Raw genomic sequence first — 13,430 nt, forward strand, 5'->3', positions numbered from 1 at the left:
TGGAGACAGGGTCCTGCGTTTGATAATGAAGACCGAGGCTGGAAGATCGATGATAGTCTGGAAGTCAAAGCCCAATGGCCTTAGGCCTGAGTGCACTGTGAGTCCACTGGGGACATCAAAGAGCATTATCTGTGAATCCGTAAGTCCACTGGAGGCTAGAGGTCAGAGGTGGCCTGTCCGACAGAGGGACAACAGCAGATGTGCTTTGGGAAGGAAGAACACTGCTTGTTTTACACATCAAAGTTGCTGGTGAACGCAGCAGGCCAGGCAGCATCTCTAGGAAGAGGTACAGTCGACGTTTCGGGCCGAGACCCTTCGTCAGGACTAACTGAAGGAAGAGTTAGTAAGAGATTTGAAAGTGGGAGGGGGAGGGGGAGATCCAAAATGATAGGAGAAGACAGGAGGGGGAGGGATGGAGCCAAGAGCTGGACAGGTGATTGGCAAAGGGGATATGAGAGGATCATGGGACAGGAGGCCCGGGGAGAAAGACGAGGGATGGGGGAACAGAGGATGGGCAAGGGGTATAGTCAGAGGGACAGAGGGAGAAAAAGGAGAGTGAGAGAAAGAATGTGTGTATAAAAGTAAAAAACGGATGGGGTACGAGGGGAGGTGGGGCACTAGCGGAAGTTAGAGAAGTCGATGTTCATGCCATCAGGTTGGAGGCTACCCAGACGGAATATAAGGTGTTGTTCCTCTAACCTGAGTGTGGTTTCATCTTTACAGTAGAGGAGGCCGTGGATAGACATGTCAGAATGGGAATGGGATGTGGAATTAAAATGTGTGGCCACTGGGAGATCCTGCTTTCTCTGGCGGACAGAGCGTAGGTGTTCAGCAAAGCGGTCTCCCAATCTGTGTCGGGTCTCGCCAATATATAAAAGGCCACATCGGGAGCACCGGGCGCAGTGTATCACCCCAGCCGACTCACAGGTGAAGTGTCGCCTCACCTGGAAGCCCGGAATGGTGGTAAGGGAGGAAGTGTAAGGGGCTTTAAAGAAAGGGGCTTCCCTTCCTCTCCACTATCAACTCTGCTCTTAAACGCATCTCCCCCATTTCACGTACATCTGCTCTCACTCCATCCTCCCGCCACTCCACGTGGAACAATCTATGTTCCGTGCCTATTCTGGTATCTGTCCCCCACTTTTCCTTTGCTACATCGACTGCATTGGCGCTGCTTCCTGCACGCATGCTGAGCTCGTTGACTTTATTAACTTTGCCTCCAACTTTCACCCTGCCCTCAAGTTTACCTGGTCCATTTCCGACACCTCCCTCCCCTTTCTAGATCTTTCTGTCTCTATCTCTGGAGACAGCTTATCTACTGATGTCTACTATAAGCCTACTGACTCTCACAGCTATCTAGACTATTCCTCTTCTCACCCTGTCTCTTGCAAAAATGCCATCCCCTTCTCGCAATTCCTCCGTCTCCGACGCATCTGCTATCAGAATGAGGCTTTTCATTCCAGGACGAGGGAGATGTCCTCCTTTTTTAAAGAAAGGGACTTCCCTTCCTCCACTATCAACTCTGCTCTCAAACGCATCTCCCCCATTTCACGCACATCTGCTCTCACTCCATCCTCCCGCTGCCCCACCAGCAATAGGGTTCCCCTGGTCCTCACCTACCACCCCACCAGCCTCCGGGTGCAACATATTATTCTCCGTAACTTCCGCCACCTCCAACGGGATCCCACCACTAAGCACATCTTTCCCTTACCCCCTCTCTCTGCTTTCCGCAGGGAGCGCTCCCTACACGACTCCCTTGTCCATTCGCACCCCCCCCATCCCTCCCCACTGATCTCCCTCCCGGCACTTATCCTTGTAAGCGGAACAAGTGCTACACATGCCCTTACACTTCCTCCCTTACCACCATTCAGGGCCCCAGACGGTCCTTCCAGGTGAGGCAACACTTCACCTGTGAGTCGGCTGGGGTGATATACTGCGTCCGGTGCTCCCGATGTGGCCTTCTATATATTGGCGAGACCCAACGCAGACTAGGAGACCACTTTGCTGAACACCTACGCTCTGTCCGCCAGAGGAAGCAGGATCTCCCAGTGGTCACACATTTTAATTCCACATCCCATTCCCATCCTGACATGTCTATCCATGGCCTCCTCTACTGTAAAGATGAAGCCACACTCAGGTTGGAGGAACAACACCTTATATTCCGTCTGGGTAGCCTCCAACCTGATGGCATGAACAGCGACTTCTCTAACTTCCACTAGTGCCCCACCTCCCCTCGTACCCCATCCGTTTTTTACTTTTATACACACATTCTTTCTCTCACTCTCCTTTTTCTCCCTCTGTCCCTCTGACTATACCCCTTGCCCATCCTCTGTTCCCCCTCCCCCGTCTTTCTCCCCGGACCTCCTGTCCCATGATCCTCTCATATCCCCTTTGTCAATCACCTGTCCAGCTCTTGGCTCCATCCCTCCCCCTCCTGTCTTCTCCTATCATTTTGGATCTCCCCCTCCCCCTCCCACTTTCAAATCTCTTACTAACTCTTCCTTCGGTTAGCCCTGACGAAGGGTCTCGGCCCGAAACGTCGACTGTACCTCTTCCTAGAGATGCTGCCTGGCCTGCTGTGTTTACCAACAACTTTGATGTGTATTGCTTGAATTTCCAGCATCTGCAGAATTCCTGTTGTTACACTGCTTGTTTTGCTGTTGTTGAGTGGAGATTATAGCATAGTCGACAAGCCGGCTAAACCAGGTGAGGGCAGCCGACAGGTCTCAAACCCTCGGTGAGATAGGGAGTTGTCTATCCCAGCATGTGAAGACAGACTCCAGCGGACTGAGCAGACGAGACCAACGGAAGGTCCAACGGTCAAGAAGGTGGTCTCTGCAAGCGTCGTGGAACGTGTAGAGCAGGACAAGACACAGAAGATGTCCTGGTCATCCACTGCGCCTAGTCCCATCTCCAGCCGTCTCGACTCTTGTCTTGCCGCTGGATCCAGATGGGAATTGGGAAGAGAGAGTGAGGCTGACGCTGTGCAACTCTCCCTCACTTAAATCCAAATCAAGCGCTGGTCTCAACACCTTCATTATGGTGTCGAGGTCTTCATCGACAACAACCATGGACGAACGACATAGCATAGTAAGGGTTAAAGTGTGTGCTAACCAAACAGAGTGTTTCTTTCTTTGGCAGACTCCTTGTAGATGTTCTCCGTGTTGACAATGGCTTTGCCTGTGATGGGCTGCGATGTATCCACCATGTTCTGTTGACTTTTCCATTCCTGAGCATTGGAGTTTCCATTCCAGGCCGTGGTACACTCTCCACTCTGTATCTATAGAAGTTTATCAAAGTTCTAGATGACATGGCCAATCTATGCAAACATCTACGGAAGTAGAGGTGCTGTCGTGCTCTCCTTGTGATGGCACGTACATGCTGATACCAGAACAGATCCTCTGAAATGTTAACACAAAAGAATTTAAAGTTACTGACCCTCTCCACCTCTGATTCCCTAATGACTCATGTACCTCCAGTTTCTTCCTCCTGAAGTGAATAATCAGCTGTTAGGTCTTGCTGACACTGAGTGAGAGGTTGTTGCTGTGGCACCACTCAGCCAGATTTTCAATCTCCCTCCTATGTGCTGATTTGTCACCCCCTTTGATTCGGCCAATGACAGTGGTGTCATCAGCAAACTTGCAGATGGTGCTGGAGCTGTGCTTACCCTCATAGAAATAAGTATAAAGCAAGCAGGACAGGGAAGCAAGCACACAGGCTGGTGGTGCACCTGTGCTGATGGAGATTGTGGAGGAGATTCTGTTGCCAAACCAAACTGACTGGGGTCTGCAAGCGAGAAAAAGTGGTATTGAGGGTCCTGCCAAAGGATTTTGTCCTGAAACCAAGTGTACTTTTCTCTACAGATGCTGCCTGGCTTGCTGAGTTCCTCCAGCATTTTGTGTGTGTTGCTCGGATTTCTCCTGTTTGTGGTAGTGAGGCCAAGGTCTTGAAGCTTATTGATTAGTTTTGAGGGGATGATTGTATTCTACACCAAGCTGTAGTCATTGAAGAGCATCCTGATTTATGCATCTTCACTGTCCAGATATTGTATAATTGATTAAGGAGCCAATGAAATGACACCTGCTATCGACCTGGTGTGACGGTAGAGAAATTGGAGTGGATCCAAGATGCTTCTCAGGCTGGAGTCGATACGTTTCATCACCAACCTCTCAAAGCACTTCATCACGGTGGACAGCAGTCACTGAGGCAGGAGTCTTGGGCACCGGTGTAACTGTAGACTACTTGAACCAGGTGGATTCCTCAGGCTGCCGAACTGAGAGGTTAAAGGTCTCAGAGAACACTCTGGGAGCAAGACCTTGTTGTCACCTACATCACTTGGTTTCATTTTGTAGCAGGAGAAAGCGTTCAAGTCCTGTCACAGCTGTCGATGATCCTTCAGTGGTTCATGTTTGGTCTGCAATTACCGCCTTGCATGTGAGTTAGCTTTCTGGAGATTGTACTGGAACTCCTGTATTTCACTTGGTTGCCAGACCTGAATGCCTCTGATGTGGCCCTCAGCTGATTGCAGATCTCATGGTTCATCCAAGGCTTCTGTCTGGGGAAGACTCTGAATGATTTTGTGGGGCTACACTTGTCTAAAACTGTTTTTATAAAGTCCATGACAACCGTGGTGTATTCATTCAGATCCTCTGATGAGTCCTTGAAAACAGCCCAGTCCGTTAACTCAAAGCCATCCTGTAGCCACACCTCTGCCACCTGCAACCACCTCTTCATTGTCCTTGCTTCTGCAGCCTTGCTCCTTAGCCTCTGCCTGTATGCAGGTAGGAGGAGGACATCCAAACGATCATATTTCCCAAAATGTGGTCTGGAGATTGAATGGAGGTATAACAGTGGTGAAGTATGTTGGGACCCCTGGTGCTGCAGGTAATATGTTGATGATAATTGGGCAGAGATTTCTTTCAACAAGCCTGATTGTTTTCCCCAAAAATGATTTGAAAGGCATAGGGTTAGGCTGTTTCTTGTTTGCTGATGGTGGCATTCAGTACCTCAAGTGCCTGCTCAACATTGGTCTTTGGCAGTATGTAAACAGTAGTCAGGATCACGAAAGAGAACTTTTTCTGTAAGGAGCACAGTTGGTGCTCAGTCATTAGATGTTCCATATCTGGGGAACAAGAGTGTGACAGGACCACTGTGTCCAAGAACCACGAAGAGTTTATCATGAAACACTTTTTACCTTCTCTGAATCAGCAGTACAGTCCATGCTGTGTACTGAGAAGAACTCAGGTCTGATTGCCAATCTGGCATGTCTGGAGTGAGCCAAGTCTCTGTGAGACACAAAACACAGCAACTTCTTATTTCTCTCTAATACTTCATTCTTGCTCGTAGGTCCTCAGTCTTGTTCACCAGCAACTGTATATTTGCTCACAAGATACTGAGCAGAGGAAGTTTCTTAGCCCGGCCTTTTAGTCTGGCTTAGAGTCCACCCCTCCTCCCTCTTGTACAGCCATGGCAATATACCTTTGTCCACTTAAATGTGCCATAGCTATATCCTTGAGTTAAGTCCATCAAGTCCTTCAGAAGATCATGAGATCACTAGTTTCTTAACACTGTTCAAAAGTACATTACTTAAAGGGGGATTACAGGCTGCAGATTGGAGTGAGGGTAATTCAGAAGCTGTTGTGCCAATCCGTGACTGGACCATTGATCCAGAGATGTGGGTTCAAGTCCCAGTACAAGAACTGAGGGATTAACTTCTGGTAACTAAATAAATCTGAAATTAAAACCAGTATCAATGTTGAAAGTAAATTTACTGTTAAAGTATGTACTGTATATGCAACTCTGAGTTCCCTCCTCCTCCTTCCCTTTCTCCGATGGTCCACTCGCCACTCCAATCAGATTCCTTCCTCAGCAGCACTTCACCTTTCCTACCCACCTGGCCTCATCGATCACCTCCAAGCTATCCTCTTGCCCCTTCCCCAACTTTCTATTCTGGCATTTCCCACCTTCCTTTCCAGTCCTGATGAAGGGTCTCAGCCCGAAACGTCAACTATTTACTCGTTTTCCATAGGTGCTGCCTGGCCTGCTGAGTTCCTCCAGCGTTTTGGATTTCCAGCATCTGCAGAATTACTTGTGTATATGTATTACCTTCAGATTCCTTTTCAGGAAAAATAAAGAAATACAATGGAATCTATGGGAAAAAAAACATTTACTGTAATTTACTGTAAGCATTTACTGACAAACAATCAATGTGCTAAAGAAGACAAATTGTATAAATAAAAAATAAATGAATATTACTGAAAATATTGATTGTAGAGTCCTTGGAAGTGAGCCTGTAGGTTATGGAATTAGTCCAGAGTTAATAACAATACTGTAATAATAATATCAGTAATGACTTTAGTTAAAGAGCATTTTTCATTGAGATGGTATAGGTCAACGTGGTTTACAACTGGATAAAAGTACAAATATGAAAATAAAATATAAAATAAAAATAAAAATAAACATGAAAATAAAAGACAAAATGTTGTTAGTTAAAAGCAAGGTTAAATACATGGGTTTTGAGCTGGCATTTAAAAGTGCCAATTGAGTCTGCATCCCTGATAGTTTTAGCTATTGAATTTCACAGTTGAGGAGCGTAGTTCAAAAAAGCTGACCAAGGAATTAAAGTACTGATCCTCTCCACCTCCAATCCCCCAATGATTTCTGGCTCATGAAAGTCTGGTTTCTTCCTCCTGTAGTCGATAATCAGCTCTTTGGTTTTGCTGAGGGTGAGTGAGAGGCTGTTGTTGTGACAGCACTTAAGCAGATATTTCAGTCTCCCCCCATGCGCTGATTCATCCCCGCCTTTGAGTTGGCCAACAACACTGGTATTATCAGCAAAGTTAAATATGGCATTGGAGCTGTGTTTAGCCATGCGGTCAGAAGTATAAAGTGAGTAGAGCAAGGGGCTAAGCACACAGCCTCGTGGTGCACCTGTGCTGATGGTGGGTGTGGGTGAGATGTTGTGACCAAGGTGTACTGACTGGGGCTTGAAACCCCATCTGGTTCAGAAACGTTGATTAGGAAATCTGACCTTTCTTTACTGGGTCTGGTACATATGTGAGTCATAACATGACAAGCAAAGTAGCTGGCACTTTAACCACCTGCTTAACTCATGGGAGAAAGGGATGGACAATAAAGCTGTCAGTGATATCCACATTCTGTGACGGTGTGAAATAAGGTTCTGCATACATGCTTATCAAGACCTGGCTGTACCAATACAGCCTTCTGCCCAGGCTTCTCTGGCCCTTCACACCTTATGAGTTCCCCATGAATGCCATAGAGGGCATCGAGAGGAAAACCAGCAAGCACCTGCGGAGATGGTTGGGGGTTCCCCCAAGCCTCTCTTCAGTGGGCCTCTATATTCGATATGGGCAACTGCAGCTTCCCCTGTCAACTGTTGTGGAGGACTTCAAGGTGGCAAAATGCAGAGTCTTATTAAGCTTGAGAGATTCCAATGATGTCTTGGTAAAGCAAGCAGGCGTTACAACCAGATCAGGGCGCAAGTGGGCAGCCAACGCAGCTGTGGAGGAGGCAGTGTGTTCTCTGCAGCTGCGAGATATCATCGACAACCCCTGCGTCGGGCGGAAAGGCCTCGGCTCAGTTCACTTCCAGCAGTGGGGAAACACAAGCATAAGGGACAGGCGAGACATGATACAGGCAGAAGTACGGATCCGTGAGGAAGAGAAGCGGATTTCAAAGGCAGTGAAGCAAGGATCCCAGGGTGCCTGGACAAAATGGGATCTGCCTAAGCGCAAGATCTCATGGGCAGAGTTATGGAGACTGGAGCCCTTCAGTATTTCCTTCCTCTTGCGATCCGTGTATGACACCCTTCCTTCACCATTACATCTGTACACATGGGGGATGAGAGAGGACCCAAACTGTAAGCTCTGTGGTCAAAAGGGGACACTGGCTCATATACTGTCCAGGTGTAACACAACTCTAACTCAAGGACGGTATAGGTGGTACCATGATAAGGTGCTTCTGGCTCTTGCTGACACACTAGAGCGGGAGAGATGCAAGAAGAGGACGGCTGGCACAGATCTGAGGAAGGTCATCACCTTCATCAAAGAGGGAGCCAGGCCTTTCGTAACCAAACAACCAAAGCCCAATCTGCTGCTAACGGCCAAGTCCTGGGAGATGAGGGTCGATGTGGGAAGGAGGTTGCAGTTCCCGGATGTGGTGCACTCAACCCTACGCCCGGACGTTGTACTGTGGTCAACTGAAGACAAGAAAATAATTCTGGTTGAGCTGACTGTGCCATGGGAGGAGGGATGGGAAGAGGCCCACGAGAGAAAGGCCTTGAAGTACCAGCCCTTAGTGCAGGAGTGTAAAGACAAGGGATGGCAGGCATGGTTGTTCCCTGTGGAGATCGGCTGCAGAGGTTTCCCAGCCAAATCAGCATGGCGGTTGTTGTCAGATCTGGGCCTGGATGAAAGGAGCAAAAAACAAGCAGCTCATAGGATGGGGGAAGAGGCAGAACGAGCCTCTTGTTGGATTTGGAGTGGGCGAGAGGAGGGAAGCTGGAAGCCAGGAGCAGATGGGCAGTGATTTGGCCACCACTGCTGGCCCACCAACTGGAGAGTGTCGTGGTTAAAGGTTGAAACACTCGGTGAAGGTTGGGAACCACCTGATGACATCTGCTCCTGGCTGAAGGCTACGGTTACCTAAAAAGGTAACTGGAGAATGCACCCTAACAGGTGTATGTAACAAGTAACAAGTCAGAAATGGCCTTCCATTGGATCATAGGGATTGAGAGAAGTTAAATTTGATTCTAAGTCACCACTAGCAGAGCTAGCATGGATGACTCTGACAGCTGAGAAAATGACTGACTGATTGGTTGTCCATCGTGTCTGACAATGACAGTGTGGGGGCGGGTTTTTAATGTGGAAAAGCCATTGCACTTGGGCAATTCCACTATCTCGCCCTGGGGAGTCTGGGTCCAGTGGTATGAACATTCGTCACAAACTGGGGCCTTCCTCAGTTGTAGAGGGTGACCGTGACTTCTCCTGTGAATTCTCATGCCCTTTGCTCTCCGTGAAGTGTTGGAGAACCACCACCCTGGCCTTTGGATCTCACTGTTGACCTTGAGAACGTGAGTTATAGGGAAAGGTTGACTAGGTTAAGACTTTATTACTTACAGCATAGGAGAATGAGGGAGACTTGACAGAGGCGTACAAAATTAGGAGGGGTAAAGGATAAATGCAAGCAGGCTTTTTCCACTGAGATTGGCTGAGGTTAGAACTAGAAGTCATGGGTTAAGAATGAAGGGTGAAATGCTTAAAGGGAATATGAGAGTTATCTTCTTCACTCAGAGAGGGCGTGAGTGTGGAATGAGCTGCCACTGGAAGTGGTGGATGTGGGATCAATTTCAACCTTTAAGAGAAATGTCGATTGATATATGAATGGGAGGTGTACAGAGAGCTATGGTCCAGGTGCAGGTCAATGGGACTAGGCAGCATAATTGCTCAGCACAGACTAGATGGGCCAAAGGGCCTATTTCTGTTCTGTAAATCATTACATCGCTAACCATGGTTATAAACTAGGAAGAATCCTAAAGGTATAGGTTTAACTTGAAACATTAAGTGCATTCCTCTCTCCATCGATGCTGCCAAACTAGCTGAGTCTCCCCAGCATTATGTGTTTTTATTTGAGCGAGTCTGACATGGAAAAATGCTTTCTCTGTTCCTGTTACTCTTTGAGCAGAGACCTGAATGTTAATATATCATAATATATTGTTTCGCCTTCAATCGCCGTTTCTTCTGTTCAACCCTGATATTTGCAGTTGACAGAGGAGATTACACGGCAATCAGAAATACCTGCTCTGAACAAAGCCACTGTACCACTGTGACAACGCTTGAGAGATGTCAAATCTGGTCGTGTTTTATTTCACAAACTTGAATCTGAATACGTAGCTCTAACAAAGTTTTATACCACTGCTCTAAGGTGATAATGCTGTGGCCAAAGTATGCACAGGAAGATTCCACAGGTAAGAATAAGTCACCTGACATGTACAGTCAGTGGCCACCTTATTAGGTAGCTCCTGTACCTTCTGTACTTAATAAGGTGGCCACTGCGTGTATGTCTGGTTTGACAGGTTGCGCATTCAGAGATGCTCTTCTGCACCCCATTATTGTGATGCGTGGTTATCTGAGTTATTGTCAGCTTGAACCAGTCTGGCCATTCTCCTCTGACCTCTCTCATTAACAAGATGTCTTCGCCCACAGAACTACCGCTCACTGGCTGTTTTTTTTTTGCTTTTCACACCATTCTCTGTCGTCTCTAGAGCCCGTTGTGCATGAAAATCCAGGAGATCAGCAGTTTCTGAGTTACTCAAACCACCCTGTCTGGCACTAAAATGTTATTGCACAGTCAAAATTACTTAGATCACATTTCTTCCCCATTCTGATGTTTGGTCTGAACAACAACTGGATATCTTGATCACATCTGCATGTGTTTACGCATTGAGTTGCTGCCACATGATTGTGTACAGGTTTACCTCATAAAGTGGCCACTGAGTGTATGTCTGGCTGAGAATTAGACGTTGGCCAGGATACTTTTTGTTTTTTTTTAATTTAAATACCATTGGATCTTCAATATCCATTAGCAGGCAGACAGGGACTTGGTTTAGTCTCAATAAAAGTGTCACCTTGAGGGTTTGCTCAGCACTGTGAGGCAGGTTTTGATCTCAGCATCTTCTATCTCAGAGACAAGGAGTTACCACTGAACCATGGTTATAAACTAGGAGGGGAACTTCAGGCGTCTCTCTCCCCTGTAGCTTCAGGAGCAACCACTTCATGGAAGTAACAGAGCACAGAAGCAGGCTCTTAACCCCACCACGTCAAGGGGTTAACTTTAGCAGTCTGTTTATCACCACTTGGTTCTATATGTTGGCAATTGAAGTGCTTCAAGTACATAAGCAATGTAAAACTCATCCAAGTGGACACCCCTCCACTGCAGCCATGTAAAATCAGCCAAAGGTTCTGTTCCCATAATATCCCTAGCAAGGGTTCACCGATGAGCTAACCATCGGTGACTCACATGTTGTGCTGAAGGATGTTAGCGTGACATACTCCACCCCGGTTGCTTCACTTGCGCTTTGCTCCACCGTGGCCCAGTGGAAAGAGTCAGTGGGTTGTAAGTTCCAGCCCTGCTCCAGAGACTTAGTGGGAGTGGGGGGGGGGGGGGGGGGGGAGACACGAGCAAGGCTGAAGCATCCGGGGAAAGGAGCATTCGGTCGGGCCAGGCTTGCAGCTGCGATGTTAAACCAATGCTCCATCAGCCCTTGGAGTGGGTAGAAATGACCCTTCTCAGCAATGGAGCCAATCTGTGAAGACGCAAGTTTCTTCAAAGGCATTTTGCTGATTGCTAATATTGGAGGTAACAAAACCAAGACCAATAAAATTCGACTACAAGACACAGGAGCAGAATTAGGCCATTTGACTCACCAAGACCGCTCCTGCCATCTCCCTGTAATCTTCGATGCCCTTACTAATAAAAAATCATCAACATCCTCCTTAAATATAACCAATGACCTGGATTCCACAGTTATCTATGGCAATAAATTTCATAGATTCATCACCCTCTACTGAAGGAATTCCTCCGTATCTCTGTTCTAAAGAGACATCCTTCTATTCTGAGGTTGCACCCTGTGGTCTAGTCACTCCAACTGCCCACTGTAGGAAACATCCTCTCCATATCCGCTCTGTCTAGGCCTTTCAACATTTGATAGATTTCAATGAGATCCTCCCCTCCTTCTTCTAAACTCTGGCAAGTACCAGCCCAGAGCCACCAGATGCTCCTCATGTGTTAACCCTTCCATTCCCGGCATCATTCATGTGAACCCCCTCTGGACCCCCTCCAATGTCGGCACAACCTTTCTAAGATGAGGGGCCAAAGCTGCTCAGGATACTCTAAGTGTGGTTTGACCAACGCTTTATAAAGCCTTGGCATTACATCTTTGCTTTTATATTCTAGTCCTCTCAAAAAGAATGCTAACATTGCTATCGCCTTCCCCACCAACAACTCAACCTGCAAGTTAACCTTTAGGGAATCCTGCATGAGGACTCTCAAGTCCCTTTGCGCCTCTGATTTCTAAATTTTCTCCCTGTTTATTCTTTCTACCAAAGTGCATGATCTACATAAGAACATAAGAAATAGGAGCAGGAGTGGGCCATCTGGCCCATCGAGCCTGCTCCCTACACTGTATTCCATTTGGCGCCTCTTTCCTAATCTGTCTAAGTCCTTCTGCAGACTCCCTGCTTCCTCAGTACTACCTGCCCCCTCCACTGACATTTGTATCATCTTTGAAACTTGGCCACAAATCCATCAATTCTGTCATCTATATCACTGGCACATAATGTGAACAGAAGAGGTCCCAACACCAATCCCTGTGGAACAGCACTAGTCATCGGCAACCAACCAGAAAAGGAGCCCAGCAATTGCTGCTGGACTGTTCTCTAAAAGGCCCCTGTGCCAACTATTCAGGTTTGTAACAAGGTGGCTGGAGCTGATGTGCTTAGCTTTGAGGTGGGGGGGGGGTTATTGCTCTCAGAACCTCCTCTTCCCATCTGCTGTTTGTCCAGCTCCATCAACTACTGGGTGAGACAAGAGAGCAGAGCTGTGATCTGATCCGCTGGGCATGGTGCTCCTGCTGTCTATTCGGCATGTGGCACCAGCTCTAGGTTGGTACCTGCTGATGCCCGTGTCTGCACCTTCCGCGCTCTCCAATGGACCATGGTTGCTCCCTTGACTTTATCGCGATGGGCAGAGCGAGGGGCATGACCAACCGTGTAGTAAGGGATTGCACTAGGGCATCCTTTACAGTTGCTGGTTGCCCACAGCTCTCCACAAGAGCCAGATCTGAGATTTATCCCTGGTCAATAACAAGTTTGAATGTTGTCCCTGCGATCCCGTGGGATTCCTCCGAGTGCTCCAGTTTCCTCTCCCATTCCAGAGACGTACAGTGAGGTTATTGAGTTGTGGGCATGCTGTGTTGGCACCAGAATCGTGGCAGCTCTTGTGGACTGACCGGAACAATCCTTTTAAGTAATTGAGGCATTTCACTGTATGCTTCGATGTTTCAATGTACATGTGACAAATAAAGCTAAACTTCAAGTAACAAACAAACTTATTAGGAGCAGGACTCGGTCTTACAGAATATACTATAGGCGTAGACTTCAGTGTCCATCACAAACAAGTTGCTTGGTAAAGCCATCAGTGACCCAATGGCTGAGTCCTGGGAGACATAGCTGTCAGACAAGGACTGAGTGAACCAGTACTGCGGATAAACCTATCTGACCCCATCTTCAGCGACTTTACCGCAGCAGATCTATCAGCCCATGACGATGCTGGTAAGAGTAACCACCTTCCAGCACCCAGCTCCCGGCTCCCGTCTCCACACCAAGAACATCCTCCACCTCTTGTCTGCCATTGTT

The sequence above is a fragment of the Mobula birostris genome, chromosome 8, assembly GCF_030028105.1.
Source record: "Mobula birostris isolate sMobBir1 chromosome 8, sMobBir1.hap1, whole genome shotgun sequence".
NCBI lineage: Eukaryota > Metazoa > Chordata > Chondrichthyes > Myliobatiformes > Myliobatidae > Mobula > Mobula birostris.